The sequence below is a fragment of the Cephus cinctus genome, unplaced genomic scaffold (genome assembly GCF_000341935.2).
Source record: "Cephus cinctus unplaced genomic scaffold, Ccin1 Ccin1_scaffold0019, whole genome shotgun sequence".
Classification (NCBI taxonomy): Eukaryota; Metazoa; Arthropoda; class Insecta; order Hymenoptera; family Cephidae; genus Cephus; species Cephus cinctus.
The window spans coordinates 1-4,400 of NW_014332767.1; the positions used below are offsets into that span (position 1 = coordinate 1).

The 4,400-nt window shown below is 43.9% G+C and overlaps 1 long non-coding RNA gene across 1 annotated transcript; it reads right to left on the reverse strand.

Annotated features, from left to right (window-relative positions):
* Positions 1-2,030: 2,030 nt before the first annotated feature.
* On the reverse strand, positions 2,031-2,981 carry LOC112493997. Its single transcript, XR_003059054.1, has 3 exons — positions 2,411-2,981; positions 2,248-2,322; positions 2,031-2,163 (listed from the first exon to the last, which is right to left on the reverse strand). It is a non-coding gene; the product is annotated as an uncharacterized LOC112493997 (long non-coding RNA).
* Between the last annotated feature and the right edge of the window lie 1,419 nt (positions 2,982-4,400).

A 4,400-nucleotide genomic window follows, 5' to 3' on the forward strand; every position in this document is an offset into this window, starting at 1 on the left:
GCGGGAGTCCGCGGTGCTGGCTGCTCTTCCTCCCTATCTCCGGCGGTACATCAGCATGAGCCCGCCGTAGATATTCTCGCGGCCCTGCAGCAGGACGAGGAGGACACGTCAACTCCTGGTCGGCGGCGAGGGCGGCGTCGATCGTAGGGCGTCCCAGCTGGACGGCCGGCAGACGAAAGTATGAGCAGATATTCTCGCGGCCCTGCAGCAGGACGAGGAGGACACGTCAACTCCTGGTCGGCGGCGAGGGCGGCGTCGATCGTAGGGCGTCCCAGCTGGACGGCCGGCAGAGGAAAGTATGAGCCCCGTCCGGGGTACTCTGGACTCTCCTGATTCTTTGGATGCAGCATCCCCTCCTAGTGAAGCGGCGGCAGTCGGTCTCCAAAGCGCACCAAAAATCAGCGCCTCTTTCCTCACTTCTCCCGTTGTTCGGCATTGTCCCACCAGCTCTCACCAATCGGTGACACCAAAGCGTGATACAGTAAACCAAAGAAAGAAAAAGAAAAAGAAAGCAAGCAGAGTGCAAATAAAACCAAGCAAAGAAACATTAAAGCGGACGATAGGCGGGTGACTTAATACTAAGGAATCTGTGCGCCTTAACCTAGGACTGACGTTTGGAGCGTAAACAGTGAATTCCTACAGCCCTCGTCTTGCGGGTCGTTTGTGGCGTAGATTGTCAAAAATTCACGTCACAGTATATACATAAGGCAGTAGCAAGTAAGTTTAATAATAGGTTCTAAGCAATAATATAATAATAAGTATGTAAGTAAAAAACGTATAATAATAAATGTAGTGTTAGTATGTAAGTAAAAAAAAAAACGTATAATAATAATAAATGTAATGCTAGTGTGTATAAGTCTAGTTTTTTTTTCATGTCAGTACAACCTCCCCGTAGCCGTAGCGTACCAGGGAGTCCCTGTGCCCCGCGTAATATAGCACACAGCCAGGGCATCCACCAGGTGCGTGCTCGCGAAACACGCTCCACGCACAAGTCCTACAACACCCCACATTAAATACTATCATGGTATCCAGCAATAAGTAATGGATGCTGTGGGCCGTGTATGCAGCCTGATTGTGCGCGGGTAGTGCGAGCACGCACTCGATGCATAGTTCCTCATCCCTGTGTGCGTATATACAGGGTGTCCCAGAATTGCTTTTGGACCGGAAAGTGGGCGATGCCTGGAGGTGCCCTGAGTACCCTCCCGCAAACCGTTTGCCAAAATTCGGGATAGTTTTTAAATGAGAAGCATTTAAGTGCGACCAATCAGAACGAAGGATTTCCGCGGATTCATTCGCGGATGCCAAAGATCGCTGCTTCGCAATAGCTTCCGACAAATTCCGCGCTTAGCAATTGTTTCATAGCCCGAGCGAGCGTCATAGGATTCGTTGACAAACTCCCAATATGGGCATGGGCGTGACTTAGGCTGGCGCAGCAGCTACACGTGCAACGCGCGATCGGCAATTGTTTCGGGATATGCATTCAGCCAGACGAAAACCGGTACACGGTGTCCAAAACGTCATGCACTGAAATTTATAGCAGTCCGGAGGAAAACAGATTATTAAAGTAAGAGGGAGTCGGGAGGGTGGGTGGTTGGACTGATGGATTAAATTTAAAATTAATCGAAAACTAAGCATAGAAGTATTATTTTTTCGTCTTATGAATAGCCGTATCGAATTTCCAAGACATCGCGATTGCTGATTTCAAAGTTATAGAGTACTCATCGATTCTGGAGACTGTAAAAAATACGTAAAATAGGAAAATAGATTAGGAGAGAAACGCATGAATCCCAAGAATCGGTATACCAATTTGCAGCCCTTTGCGACTTCCGGTGGCAAAGTTACGCAACACTTGTCGACCCCGGATCTTGTGAAAAATACGCCAAATTGAAAAAATGGACTAGGAGCGAAATGCAAAAACACGTATCCCTTTTTTTCGTCCCAAGAATCGGTATACCAAATGGCAGCCCTTTGCGACTTCCGGTGGCAAAGTAACGCAACACTTGGTCCAAAAGCAATTCTGGGACACCCTGTATATCCGTGAAGGCAGAGGCCGTTATGTAGGGCCTCGAAAAAACAAGTCGTCCGGCCTGGGCGATGGGGTGTCCCGGTCCCCACCCACGCCGTCTTCACCCCTTTTGGGAGCTACTCGTGGTGCCATTTCTTCTGTGTATTAAAAGTGTCATAATGTTTTAAATGAAAAAAATTTGAATAAACGTATTGTCTTAAAATTATAATTATAACACCTACCGCTCCAATAGCCGGGCCCGAATGTATTACGCCGTTAGCTGCGGTGCTGCTGCTGCTGCTGCTACGGGTCAATGTCTACAAATAATTGCGAGAGGCGATAGAAAGACAATACTTTTTTAATCAAACAAAAAAACGAGTACTAGCTTAAAGTTGTTATACATACCACTTTCTTCTTTTTTAAATGTCCTGCAAAAACAGGTGTGCTTGTCGGTCAGTCCGGTTACTTGTCTACAAATAAAAGTAAAAGATGCCACATATAATTTTTTTAATCAAATAAAAAGAGGGTACCAGATTCAGCTTAAGGCAGTTATACGTACCACTTTTTTTTAAACTTCACTTTTTCACTTTCACTTACTCTGTTTTCTTTAATTGACCTTGCGCCTATTACTTGTCGTCACTGTACTGACAAGATGCTGCGAAGATGGTTCACGGGTCACCGTCTTTTTCCCCACCATGACCATACATTTTTGCATAGTTGCAAATAAGAGATACCCGTAGTAGGGGTTTACGCTGGCCGGGATTTCATAGGGTTGGTCAAGACAGTGGTACCCCCACGCCAACCGTATTTGCGCATCATTCGATAGATTGAGCAAAAGAGGGGCACCAGCATTCCAGAAGCAGCTGCGTTGTATGTGGAGGGTTCAGCCCGAGTAAAATATTAGGGGTTGGATATCCACCCATCGATAGTTAAAAGTATCGAAAAATAAACGGCAATGTATACGATACCTCTATATTATAAGGTATTATTTACAAAAAAACACTGTGTTCTACTTTACCATGTTACCCCCTTAGGGCAATTAAAAAATTACTGACCGGGGGTCACTGAATAATTACCGACCGTGATAGGCCCCTGGGGCTATGCAGCGACGCTGCAGGGTTTCGGGCCTTAGGACCGCATGGTGGGGGTCACACAGGGGGAGGGGGCAGGAGGACCACCTGGGGCGACGTTTGAAGACCCGGACACATAGACGAGGGAGTGGCGCCGTAGTGCAGCGCGGGGGGACCCAACGCGATGCACTCTATGACTCACCGGCATAGTGGTGGGGGTTTCTTGTGACGGCCAGGAGTGATGTGTATCTACTTATGGGTGCACACATTCAAAGAGAAAAACACATATTCATTCTTTTCATCCCAAGAACCAGTATGCTAATTTGCAGCCCTTTGCGACTTCCGGTGGCAAAGTTACGCAACACTTGTCGACTCTGAATTTTCAAAGAAATACGTGATATTGAAAAAATTATCTGAGAAAGGAATGCAAAAATACGTATCCTCTTTTTTCTTCACTGGAATGAGTATGCCAATTTTCAGAGCTTTACGAGTTACGATGTGAAAGTTACAGAGTGTTAGCCGATTTTTGATTCTGGATTTTTAAAAGATGTGGAGGATACATAGGTGGAGGCATACGAGAGGTATAGAGTAGATAATAGTATAGGAGAGGTATAGGAAGAGAATGGGCAAAGATATACGAAAATTATGGGAAAGGTATACACGGAACTTATGCGTACGACTTATGCCTAGCTGTAATTGAAAAAATTTATTGAAGAGAGGAAGTGTGTTATAAAGAATTAAACCTGAAATTTTGTTAAAACATTTATTGTATAAATTAATTAAAAAGTATAATTTAATTAATGTAATTTGATGACCCATTTTGCTAACGCAAAGTAAATAATGAATTTAGGTTTATGTTTGCAATGTGTTAACGCATTATAGAAATGTACAAAAGTGTTAAACCGGTAAGTAATGACAATATAATAACTTAGATTAGTGAAGTTAATAATAATTAAAAATAAATAATAATAATCGCAGTTATGTTATAGAATAGGTTATTGGTTATAATAATTATCATTTAGAACTTCCAGTATCTTCATTCATTGGATTGAACAAGACCGTAACTTTGAAAAAGGGATAGCGAATAAAATATGATGTACATCATATGTTTTACCATATTATGTATAATTTAATCTTTATCACTAATTTGCCGTTACAGTCTTGTCCAATCCAATAAATGAAGATACTGGAAATTCTAGATGGCCGTCTCCGCTTGTTGTCCTCAGGGCAATTAAAAAATTACTGACCGGGGGTCACTGAATAATTACCGACCGTGATAGGCCCCTGGGGCTATGCAGCGACGCTGCAGGGTTTCGGGCCTTAGG